Source organism: Hemiscyllium ocellatum, chromosome 28 (genome assembly GCF_020745735.1).
Source record: "Hemiscyllium ocellatum isolate sHemOce1 chromosome 28, sHemOce1.pat.X.cur, whole genome shotgun sequence".
In the NCBI taxonomy this organism is placed as follows: domain Eukaryota; kingdom Metazoa; phylum Chordata; class Chondrichthyes; order Orectolobiformes; family Hemiscylliidae; genus Hemiscyllium; species Hemiscyllium ocellatum.
Genome location: NC_083428.1, coordinates 57,049,361 through 57,062,830, shown reverse-complemented (window position 1 = coordinate 57,062,830; position 13,470 = coordinate 57,049,361). Strand labels below are relative to the sequence as shown.

The 13,470-nt window shown below is 42.5% G+C and overlaps 1 non-coding gene across 1 annotated transcript; it reads left to right on the top strand.

The window, feature by feature from the left end:
- The first annotated feature begins 1,040 nt into the window (after positions 1–1,040).
- Positions 1,041–1,132, top strand: trnar-ucu (transfer RNA arginine (anticodon UCU)). Its single transcript is given in 2 exon segments — positions 1,041–1,077; positions 1,097–1,132. It is a non-coding gene; the product is annotated as a tRNA-Arg (tRNA).
- The last annotated feature ends 12,338 nt before the right edge of the window (positions 1,133–13,470 follow it).

Genomic DNA, 13,470 nt, shown 5'->3' with positions numbered 1-13,470 from the left:
AGTCGGTGACAAAACTGAAATCACTTATGTTCTGCTCAGAATCAACAAAAACTATCCTGTTCTTCCAGTCTCCTGTAACTTCACATTACACTGTGTTCACACCCTTCAGGTTCTTTGGCTGTATTCCTGATGAAGGGCTGTTGCCCGAAATGACGATTTTACTGCTCCTCGGATGCTGCCTGAACTACTGTACAATTCCAGCCCCACTCTAATCGAGACACTGTGTTCCCAGGCCACGATTCCGGTCTCTGGTTTGCTGCAGTGCTCCTTCAAGGAATAACACAAGCTGGAAGACCTGCAACTCATTTTCTACAGACATGCAAACGTTAGGACCCAACATCGAGTTCAATCATTTTAGAACCCGTCCGTCCTGTTCCACATTCTTCACCCACCCTTCCATCTCATCAGTTCCGAAGACAGATCATTGGACTCGAAATGTTAACTTTCCTTTCTCATGAGATATGGACACGAGATGCTGACTTTGTTCTGACCTTTTGGCTTTACTTCAGGGAACTTTGCTTGTCTGTTGTAATCGCCAGACGGCTGGAAGCTTCTGATTGCAGGATGAGATTCTCAGAGGAGATGACAGGAATGGCAAGGGCTGGACCATTTCCATTGTGAAGGTAGACGAGCTAGGTTGGGGGATGTTTATCGAAGAGTGGAGAAAGCTCTTTGAGTAACAGATTAACGTGCACATTTTATGAAGAGGATAGTTATGTATGAGAGGGATCAGCTTGTATTTGAAAGGAATAGAGTGACATAAATGAAATACAGGAGACGAGATGTTTTGAGGAGAATTTGCAAGAATGCTTTCAACAGTCGAGTGTTGCTTATCGGGAAATCATTATCTGAGCATGTGGTAAAGCTACGTGTCATGAGAACGTTCCAGCAGTCTGTAGCCGAACACTTGAAGAGCCAGAGCACACGTGGATAAGGAACTGATACTGGAAAGAGTGACCAGGACAGACAGACGCGAGTTGGGTGTCCTGAACGCAATGGGTCAAAGACAAATTTGTGTGCTAAAAGGCAATTGCTGGCGCGACTCTGTGGTGCAATGGATAGCGCGTTGGACTTCTATATCGCTGCTCAGTTTGCAATTCAAAGGTTGTGGGTTCGAGTCCCATCAGAGTCGAATTTTGGTTTATGGTTTGGAAGGTGGTCAGAGCAGACTCGGCTGCTCATCTGCAAAACCAACAGTAGTCGTGCAGAAACTCAACTGTCTTGAAACGGAACATTTTCCTCTCACAAGTTTAAATTTTCGATGTCTATTTATGATAGAGATCAATAAACATCTGTTAGTCAATAGGCAACACGATGATGTGTATAAGCTGGAAAAAGACACAAAATTGTTGTGTCAGCCATGATGATATTGAATCATGGAGCAGGACGAGATCGGTATTAACAATGGGCTCCTTTGTGTCTGTGCCATTTCTGGTTCAGATTTTTAAGCATTCATAATAGTAACAATATGAATTAAACGCCACGAAATATTTTGGTCTCACCTCCACATCCCTTCCCTTCCAGCTGGAATAGACAGCTCTTATTTCAGCTTTAGATCAGACAGCGGAGGGTTCTGACAAGTTCTCCTTCAGGCTGAATGTTGCTTCGCATGGGTTCAAAGTGGACACCTGGAGCAAGCAATTGCATGGATTCAGGTGATTCAGGGGCAGATTTCCCCTTTGCTGGGCTGGAATTCTGGCCAAGGTAATGAACGTGAAGTTCTGACATTTTGAATCTTACTCTGGATTCTTGCGACTTTACCAAGTAAATTGAAATTCACGTTGCCCTTGCATAACATTATTCAATCTTCACTGTTTATAAAAATCATGCCACGTGCTCGTGGGTGCAGTATGCTGAATTTTGTTGTCGTTGTGTGCAGTATGGGTCGATGTGTCATATGAACATGCCGATGGAAGTTGGTAAAATTTCAGTGAATCGAATTCCCTGACGTAGTGAAGCCGACCGAAGGAAAACCCCAATCCAGTGGCGACATAACATTTCCGATGATCAACGCAGGACACCACGATAAACGTACGCAGAATTCAATACAACCGATTTTCACCAAATTTTTCAATGCCACATTTCCACCACATGTGCGGGACATTATTGTAATCTCTAAGCTCTCACATTCTACAGGAAGAACATTCAAATGGCCGACTATCCATTACTAATGTCCTGAATTCACACACACGCGCGCATATATGCGCATATTTATATATCCACATAGATATAAATGTATGTGCGCATGCATGTATATGTCTGTGCATATATATTTAAAAGTTGCAAAAGAACGTTGAGTAAAACAGCATTTATTCTAAAAAAAATATGATGTTTTGGAGTGCTCTGTCCTTGGGAAATGCCTCAGTTACTTAAGCCCAGCCATAAATACTCCCTGAGAGAATATTCAACACTCAATAGAGATACAGAGGTGATTTTTGCAAAGAAATGACGTGTTTCATACCGCTGATCCTGCGCTGGGTTCAATTCTCTAAAGGATGTTTAGCTCTTTTCATATTACTGATTTTGATGCAAGCTCGCACAGGCCATTAAAGCAATCCACAAGATATTAGATTTATCTCATTGGACATTTTGACTGTTATCAGAAAAACTGGAATCGAAACAATAACGATGTTTTAAGTATTGCTGTGAAGATTACAGAATTGCAGTAGGAATATTTTTCGTGTCTTGTTAATGGATATTTTGGGGGAAGATGAGTGAGCAGCATATGGACTCACTCCCTTCTCTGTGATTGCAGCCAAATCTTCCAATGCAACACATTAAAGGATAAAGGTGCATTACATTAGCAGGTCAGTTCCCTCTCACGATAGTATAGTTTCACTTTGAATATCGCCATCGTCCAAAGTATTAGCTGAGTTGGGAGATCATGATCCTGAGGGTATGCTGAGACATTCGAGAATTAATCCCATACTGTTGCTTTACTTTATAGCATAAACCAGTTACGCAGCAGACTGAGCAAACTGGCTTCCCTTTCATACTCAGTTTTTTTTTTACAATTTATAGAAGTTCACGTGGAACAAGCTGCTGAACCTTTCCTCACAATCAGCACATTCTGTACTTAGTCGTACTCAGTTGCAGGTGTTATGAAGCTTCTTTCCAATTAACTTTAGCCAATTACAGAGTGTGCACGTAACGCGTACCCATCATGGCCGCCCAGACTCCCTGTCACGGTGAAATTCATTCCTTGCGTGTCTGCACGCATCTTCACAAATATATTAGGATCAGCTTCTCAATAATCTTTCCAGCGAAAGAGTAATCATTTTCGAATTCAACTGCTGTAGAAGGAAAAGGATAACTTTCCAAACTTCTCTTTATCATTCATCGCTGGTTTTGAAGTTCTAAAGTCTTGATATAGATCCATCCGAATGAAGGAACTTCTCTCCTGTTTAATCTCACCAAATTCTCATCGCCTGGAAACCTTCCATACGGACACAACTCAGTTTTACCTGGTGTCACGCCACATGATCTATTCGTTTTTTTCCACCAACCCATGAAACCTCGCCTTGTCTTTTCAAATGGCATCACTACATCGATGGCTTCCTTTCCTTTTTTTTTGTTTCCAAGTAAACGCTGTCCATTCTTCCTGACGTCTTTTCATTCCAGTCATCGCCATCCATGTCTTTTATTATCTCTTTATATCCCTGTATAGTCCATGTTGGGAAAGGATGCTGGGTCCAATGCAACACATTAAAACCCGGTCTAATGCTGTGTACTGCCATTACCAATGTAGGGAAAATAGGAGCTAGTTCAGGCAAAAGGGAATCCGTTGGTTGTCGCGTGATGGATGAATCCCTGACTGGGAAGTGACTGTTTTTCCTCACTTTTCTCCCTGGTCTGAACATTGGCTAAAGCAACACACTAAGGGAACATAGAATGCCTACAGTTCAGAAACTAGCTATTCAATGCAACCAATGCACACCAATCCTCCAGGGATTAACCCTCACAGAACAATTCCTTACCCCTTTTTCTCTTCATTTGCGCCTGAAGTAGGCACCTTACTGACAGTCAACCCAGTTGTAGGCAAATCATATCTCTGGTGCTGTGAGGCAGCAGTGATAACCAGTGAGCCACCTTATGGCCCTGTACAATATTGCAAGGCACATGCGGACGCGTTTGTCATGTGATTCCTGTCAAAGATGCTCGACTTTGTTGTTGCCTTTACCAGGAACATTAAATTCTGATTCCCTGACCAAGAAATGAACCCAATCCCCAGCGGTTAAAGTGCTGCATCGGAACCACTGGTCGACCAGGAAGGACGGCATGTGCAATTGTGTCTTCTCTTAACAGCATAGCTTTCTTTTCCTGTGATGAGATATCTCTATCGAAAAAGAATTTCATGACACCGTGCTTTTACAGCACAGAATAATGCATCATCTCAGTACCAGTCATCAAACATCCATCCATTCTCCTTTCCCGTTACCACTACTTGGTCCACAGCCTGACGTCTGAAGTGTTCATCTCAATGAGACTTTCCATGCAAAGTTTTAATTTCAAATGAACCAGCGACAGAGACTGAAGTCAGATACCGTCACGTTTGTTCATGACCTGGGGGAGAACTGAACCTCATTTTGACCCATAGATGGAGCTTTAGAGACACATCTTTTGAGAGTGACAAGGCCTCAGGACATTCCAACTAACATAAAATGAGGAATTGAACCGTTTGGCCTCTTCTTTCTTCATTACTAGATTTAAAACCCGATTCTGTTGACATAAGCAGTGGCGTAAACTGGCAGGAGGTGTCCTTCGAAGACTGCCCCAATCGTGAATATTTGGTATCTGCAAACCGTCGATGTCTCCACCTGTGAGGCAGACTGGCTAGCTGTGCTCTTCCAGCCTCTGACCGGTTTAATTTGGATTCCAGCGCATTCCCGTCTCTACATAAGGATCAGCCGCATCCTTGTAAGTTTTCGTCCCCCACTGTTTCACCGTTAGTTTACTGCTTCTAATGAGTCACGTTTTTCATCCTGCCAAACGAAGGCATTCTTCGCCTCAGAAGCTTGTCATCCACATGGTCCTCAGAGGAAAAACACGGATGTGGACTTCCAAACTGAAACAGATGAGGCCTGGTCTGCGTAAAAAATGACTTTCAGCTTTTCCTTCAAAAATAAGTCCTAACAACACATACAACGCACCTTCGGATGCTTGTTGCAAAACTTGTTAGGAAATTCAGCAAGGCTGCCGTGAGAATGGAGGTTACAACCCCTGGTTTACAAAACCAGCCTCAAACCACTGAGTTCTGGAAGGACTAAATTCTGAGTCATTTTGAGTCTGAAAAAAAGATAATCACCTCGATCAGAACAAATTCGGTCAAATCAGTTTTGTGATACAAACTTCGTTTTATGTGACAAAATACGCCTTGAAACCCACTTCTTCGATCGCTTGTTTGGTATCACACTTTGCCAGCTTCCCAATTTCTCATAATGTAACAAGGATCAACATTTGTTTAACCTCCTGGCTAAATTTCCCGTAGTGTTCAGTGCATCTGTCAAAGGGAAATGGGTCTGGGCGGGTTGGGCCGAAGGGCCTGTTTCAACACTGTAGGGAATGTTATCTAATCTAAACTGGAATTCAATTAGGTCTTGCATAGAATTGCGCTTTGTATACTATTTATACAAACCATGCCACGTGCTCTTGAATGTCGTAATGCTGAAGGTTGTTGACGTTGTGTGCAATGTGGGTCAATGTGTCGTATGAACTTTTCAAAGGAACTTGGTGCAGTGTCAGTGAATCGAATTCTGTGACGTATGAAACTGATGGAAGGAAAATCCCAGTACAGTAGTCTCCAAAAAATGCCCGTGATCAACGCAGGACGCCACGGTAAACTTATATTCAGTAACCCCTCCCCCATTCACCTTTTGTACTCTATGCCATTTTCTCCCCAACCCCCTCCCACCCCGCCCCCGCCAACCTCTAGCTTATCTCTCCACGCTTCAGGCTCTCTGCCTTTATTCCTGATGAAGCGCTTTTGCCCGAAACATCGATTTCGCTGCTCCCTGGATGCTGCCTGAACTGCTGTGCTCTTCCAGCACCACTAATCCAGAATTATATTCAATAACATCTTTTTTTCACCACGTTTTTCTCTGTCCTTTTCCTGAACCTGATGTGACATAATGGATGATCAATAATCAGTACAATTACCTCTGAGGTGTGTTTCAATTCCGATCCACAGCAAAAATTGAGTAATTGCATTTCTGGCCTCAGTGGTAAGAACAGGAGCCGTTGAACGTCCTCTGATGTCAGCTCCATTGTGGAAATTGATCAGGTTGCCGTGCTTCTATAGCAGACTGGAGGTGTCTGAGCTGCCGAAGTTGAGAGATTGATCCACGCCAGGCGCTGATTTCACTGATATTGGCCAGGATGATTGCAACATCAGGCTGAGAACAGCTCAAGGACCGAATATTACTGTACAATAAAGGCTCTTTGGCCCTTGATGTTACACCCAACGCGATCCTAATCAAATGTCAAACCGAACGACATTTTATAATTATGGCTCAAAAGATTATCCCCGATCATTGAAAAGCCCTAAAAGTTGGTGCATCTGCGACTGTTGAATCCTCGGCGTTCTGCACCTTTTCTACTCACTGAGAATAGAACATGCCTCGGCATCTATCAGCCGCAATTTAAAGCTGTGTGCCCTTGAGCCAACCATCACCATTTGTAAAAAAAATGTCCTTCACTGTCCACCTTAAGAAAGCATCTGATCATCTTGTATGTCTCTATTAAATCATCTCTCAAACTTCTTCTCTGTCATAAACAGCACGAGTTCCCGCAGTCTCTCCTCGTAAGACTTTCACTCCAAAAAAGTCAGCACCGCAGTTAATCTCCTCTGCACCCTTGCCAATGATTGCACATCCGTCCGATGATGTGGCGATCAGAACTGTATGCAATTCCACAATTGCGGCCACCAGAGAATTTTGGAGTGCAACATGACCTCATGGCTCTGAAACTCAACCTCTCTCCCAATAAATCAATCCAATAATTCCATGCTCCTTCCAAACAAACCTGTCAACACGGGGTAACTTGCAGCGTTTTTTTGCACAGTAACGCCGAAGTCTCGCTGTTCAGCTCAACTTCCAACAAAATTACTTTGAGCCCAGAACTCTTTCTTCTTATTGATGCTTCCAAAGTGAATGACCTCACATTTTCCCACATTAATTTCTATTTGACACATCTGAGCTTAGCTCTGCAGGTTATTCATGTCCCACTGCACTCTTCAGAAACATTTCGCACTGTTGAGAACTCCATTAGCTTCGTATTATTGGGAAATTTACTGACCCATCATTCCATGCCCTAATCCAGGTTATTTATAAGAATGATAAACAGCAGTGGACCGAAAAAACAACCTTCTGCGAAACCACTAGTTTCTGAAATCCAGAACGAATATTTCCCATCAACTACCCATTCTGTCTTCTTTCAGCTAGCCAGTTTCTGATCCAAACCAATAAAAAAACTTTCAATCAAATGCCTATGTATTTTATGCAGTAGCCTACCGTTTGGAATATTATCAATGCCTAAGTGAAAACTATATCCACCATTTTAATCGCTTCACACTCATCCACCTAATAGCTCAAATTCTCAAAGAGCTCAATCAAGTTCGTGAAGCACAAACTACTCTTCACAAAATCGAATTGACTATCCCGAATCAACCTTTTCCTTATTAGATGATCATAAATCCCTTCTCTCATAACTTTTTCCAACATTTTATCTACAACGAAACTGAGGCTCAATGTTCTGCAATTATCAAAGTTCTCCTCCTTTTCTTGGGGAAGGGGTCAATATTTACTAATTTTGAGTCTTCTCGCACTAATCACAGAGACGCCAATGACACAAAGTCCACAGTTAAATGTCTCCACCCATGATTCCCAGAGAATCCTCGGATACATCCCACCAAGCCCAACGGACAGATCTTTTTTCACTCTTTCAAGAATTGCCAACACAAACCCCTTACAAACATTAATTTCGTGTATTCTAATAGGTTGTATCACAATATTCTCCTCGACAGCATTGCCTTTCTTCAATTGTGACACAGATTAATAGGTACCACCCATTCCGATCACCAAAGTGCTCACTTCCCTCCACATCAAACAGATTGGTACATTACCCTGTACCAATTCCAATGTGGCTTTGCTTCTTGTTGGCCTGACTATATGCTATGTCAGGAAATCCTCCTGCACACATTGGACAAAAACTTATCGATCAGATTTACTCAAACTATAAACTTTCCAATCATTATTGTTAAAGTTAAAATTCCTCATAACAACTACCTGTTATTTTCGCTCCTATTCAGAATCATCTTTGCAATCTTTTCCTCTACATCTCTGGAATGCTTCAGTGGGCTATTGAAAACTCCATTCACAGTGACCTCTCCTTTCCTGAGTCTAATATCAGACCTTTCTAGCACAGTAGACTCCGTAGAGTGCTCATCAAATATTCTTTTCACTCCCGTAATGTTGTCCTTGGCTAATCATGCCACACCTCGCCCTCCTTAGCCACCTTCCTTGTTCTTACTGAAAAATCGAAACTGCGGCACTAGGAACTCCCAGTCCTTTCACTGCCATTCATGTCTCTGAAATGGGCACAACGTCGAACTCCCAGTTAACAACCCATGTTCTAAGTTCATCTACCTTATTCCAGATGCTCCTGGCGATGAAGTAAACACACTTGGAACCATCTTCATCCTTGCCAGTACCCTCTTGCAAACCTAGTTATATCCTCACTACTCAAAACCTCCTGTAAAACTGACCTGCAATTCATGTTCCCATTGTGCTGCTGAATTCACGTAAACCCTCCGGAAGAGCATTAGCAATTTATCCCCCCTCCCCTCACCACCCCCAGAATATTGGTTCTCCTGTGTTGCAGGTGAAAACTATCCTATTTGTTGAGGTACCACCTACTTCAGAATAAGACACAATTATCCAGGTATCCAAATCCTGCCCCTCTGTATCATCCCGGTAGCCTGATGTTCAAAAGCTCTCTACCTATTCTTCATCTCTGCACGACGTGTCATGGGTAACAAATCAGAGAGAACAACTCTGTTTGATCTAGATCGAAGATGTCACTCTGGCTCACTGAATTTCAGCCTTATATGGCATTTCTTACCAATGTTGTTGTTTCATATGTGGACCATGACTTGGGACTACTCCCCCACTCCCTTAAGAATCGCACAAACACGATGCGAGACATTACAAGCCCTGGGAGCTGGGAGGCAACATACCAGTCATAAGTGTGTCCTCACCCACTGAATTTGCAATCTGTTTCTCTCACGATGAAGTCTCCAAAAATAATGCTCTCTTCCTGTCCCCGCATCTCTTTTGAGCAACAGGAACAAACTCTGTGCGAGAGACCTGTACCCCATGTGTTACCCCTCCTAAGTCATTCCCCCTCAAAAGTATCTATAACGGTATGCTATGCTTATAACCGCATAGCATACCTGAGGTGTTACGGCCTGCCAAAAACTCCTCTCAATTATCTCCTCAGTCTCCCGAGTAATCCAAAGTCCAGCTCCAGTTTCCATCGACACTTACCAAGAATCTAGAGTTGGATGCACTTCCCACAGATGCAGATACTTGGGACATTATTCGTGACTTTTGCCTCCCACATTCTACAGGAAGAACATTCATTTGGCTGACCATCAATCCCAACGTTCTGAATTCATACACACCCACACACACACCGACACACACACACACACACACACACACACACACACACGCACACACACACACACACACACACACACACACACACGTTGCAATAGAATGTTGAATAAAGCAGCATTCACTCTAAAGATCTAACTTCTGAGTTTGTGGAGTGGCTTGCCCTTGGGAAATGCCTCCCTTACAGACGACCACACAGAAATATTCCCGAGGAGAATATCCAGTTCTTAATAGAGATACAGGGGTGATGTTTGGGACGGATTCGATTTCTCAAACCGCTCATCATACATTCTGTTAAATTGTGAAAAGGACGCTTATATCGTTTCATGTTATTGCAATTGCTTTAAACTCATACAGGTTATTAAAACAAGACAAAAAGAATGATATTTATCTCTGGATATTTTCAATGTTGTTGGAAAAATTCGAATCGAAATGATATATTTTTTTTAAAATTACTACTGTGAGGCTTAGAGAGTTCAAACAGGAATATGTTTCGAGTCTTGTCATGGGATATTTTTGGGTGAGATAAGTGAGCAGCAAATTCACTCAATACCTCCTCTGTGATTGCAACCAAATGTCCAATGCAACAGATGAAAAAAATTGTGTGTTTCTCAGCAGGTCAGTTCTACCTCACTATGGCATAATATCCGTTTGATTCTCGCCATCGTCGAATAGATTAGGTGAGTGGGGATATCAGGATCGTAATGGTAAAATGAGACGTTGCGAGAATTAATCCCACAATATTGGGAACAATTTGTATCATAAAACAGTTATGCAGCAGACTGAGCTAAGCAGCTTCCCTTTAATGCTGAGCTAAAACAAATAGCTCAGTTCTTTTAAAAATTTATAGAAGTTCACTTAGATAGAGCTGCTAAACCTTTCATAATAATTTTCAAATTTAATCGTATTCAGTTGTATGTGTTATACAATTACTTTCCAATTAACGGTAACCAATTAGAGAGTGTGTACTTAACACAAACCCATCCCTACAGAGCAGACCCTCTGTCCCCGTTAAATTCATTCGTTGTGTGTCTGTACGCGCCTGAAATTAATTTTCTCTGAAAAAAAGAAATAAGTCCCAATTTCAAAAACATTACAATGAAAAAAAAAACAAGCCGTGCACCAAACCATTCTTTATCATTCATCACTGGTTTCGAAGTTCTAAACTCCAGTTGTAGAGCCATCTGTGTGAGGAAATTTTCTTCCTGTTTACTCTCACGAAATTCACATCATCTGGAAAATTTCCGTATGGACACAAATCACTTTTTCCTGGTTTCAGGCCACACAATCTGTTTGTCTGCTCCACCACCCCACGAAACCCCGACTTGTCTTTTCTAATGGCTTTATCCCGCAGGATCTCAGTGGATTCCTTTGCAATATTTTTTCCCAAGTAAACGCTGTTCATTCTTCCTGACGTCTTCTGATTCCAGGCATATCCCTCCGTGTGTTTTGCCAGGTCTCTATATCCCAGTAAAGTTCGTCTTCAGAAAGAATGCTGTGTCCAGTTCAATGCAGGCAAATCCATTCTAATGGTGTATAATGCCATTAGCAGTGTAGGGAGGATGGAGCTATTTCAGTCACAGGTGATTCATTTAGTTGTCGCATAATGGATCAATCCCTCACGGGGAAGTGACTATTATTCCTCACTTTTGCCCCTTCTCTGAAAATTATGAGTGGGTAAACAGGCAAAGTCTTTTCCCTGAGGTGGGGTAGTCCAGAACTGGAGGGCATAGGTTGAGGGTGCTGGGGGTAGGATATGAAAGAGGCCTACAGGGCAACCTCTTCACACAGAGTGCGGTAGTGTATGGAAAGAGCAGCCAGAGGAAGTGGTGGAAGTTGGTGCAATTGCAGCATTTTAGAGGGATTTGAATGGGTATATGAATAGGAAGGATTTGGACGGATATGGGCCAGGTACTGGCAGGTGGGACAAGATTGGTTTGGGATATCTGGTCGGCATGGACGGGTTCGACCGAAGGGTCTGTTTCCATGCTGCACAAGTACAGAAATAGGCCATTTAATGCAACAAATCCACACCGACCCTCCAAGAAATAGCCCTCCAAAAACAATTACCTAGCTTATGACTTTCCATTCGCTCCTGAAGTAGTCACCTTACCTACAGTTGACTGAGTTGGAGTCAAAGTAGGCCTCTGGCGCTGTAAGGCAGTAGCGCTAACCAGTCATCCACTGTGCGGTCCTGCAGCAAAATTGCAAGTCACATGCAAACGCGTGTGAATGGCAATCCCGATCAACGATGCTCTACTTCTGTTGTTTTCCCTGACAGGAACAATAAATCCTGATTCCATGACCAGAAAATGAACCCAAACCACAATGGTGGAAGCGCTGAATCAAAAAACGCTAATCGACCAGGTTGCACGGCTTTTGCAAATGCATCTTCTGTTAACATAATAGCTTTGTTTATCTGCGATGAGAAGTTTCTTCCAAAAAAAGATGTTCGTAACACACGTGGTTTTACAGCATAGAATAATGCACTATGTCAGTTCCCCTCATCAAACATCCATACATTCTCATTTCCAGTTTGCAGTGTTTGGCCCGCAGTCTGGCGTCTGAAGTGTTCATCTCAATGATACTTTCCCTGCAAACCATTAACCTCAAATGAAACAACATATGGGAGAGAAGTCAGATTCGGTTAGATTTGTTCATGACCCGAAAGAGAACTGAACCACATTTTCACCTATTAAGGTAAATATGCAGACCCACCTGGCGAGAGTGACAAAGGCCTCAGGAGAGACCGACTTCATGAGGAATTTCACTATTTGGCTTCTTCCTTCACTTTAGACTTTAAAACCAGAGCCTGTTTACGTAAGCAAAGGTGTAATCAGGCAGTCAGCTGCCATTCGAGGACAGGCCCAGACATGAAGAATTGATACATGCTGAAAGTAAACCTCCTGAGGCAGCGTGGCTTCCTGTGACCTTGCAGCCTCCTGCCTGTTTACGTCGTAGTTGTTTAGTCGCTACATAAGGAACAGAATCATTAATTCGCTTACCCGTACGTTTCCTCTGCCACTGTTTCCACGTTTCTCTACGGCTTCTACAGTCACATGTTGGTCTTCTTGCCTAACTGGAGAATTCTTCGGGTCAGCTGCGTGTTATTCTCATGTTCATCGAAGTGAAACTGCAAACTCAAACAGATTAGCCCTGGAGAAAATGGCTTCACGTTTTTTCATCAGAAAGAATTCTGAACAACAGTGAGAAAGCACGCTCGGATGTTTGCTGCAGTATATGTGCGAAAACGCAGCAAAGTCCCAGTGGGACTCGAGCTCATGGCCATGGCAAACAAGGTTCGAGCTCTAATCACTGAGCTACAGAGCCATGTGCGAAAGTGGTGCTTTTATATTGAAGTAACAATGATGACCTCTCTCAGAACAAACTCCATCAACCGAGGTTTGTGATGCAAACTGAGATTTGTGGTGTAAAATGCGACTTGAAACCTACTTGTTTGATCATTTGTTTGATATAACACTTTGTCAGCTTCGCAATATCTCGTTATACAACTGCGATCAAGATGTGCTTAAACTCCAGTCAGAGGAAAGCCTTTGAATTTCCATTATATGAAAGGCACGATGCAGTATTGATACAATGTTATTGCCGTTGATTTGAACATGTATCAGTTTTTCTTCTTCACTTAGTGAGTAACTCATTTCCTAATGGAATTATGAGATCTCCTTAATGAAGAGATTTCATGCTTTATGGATGTTTTCATGAAATTTCGGGCGATAGGCAAAAAAGAGTTAAAATCAAGTATGATCAAAAGATTGGAATTCGAGGAAATGCAGAT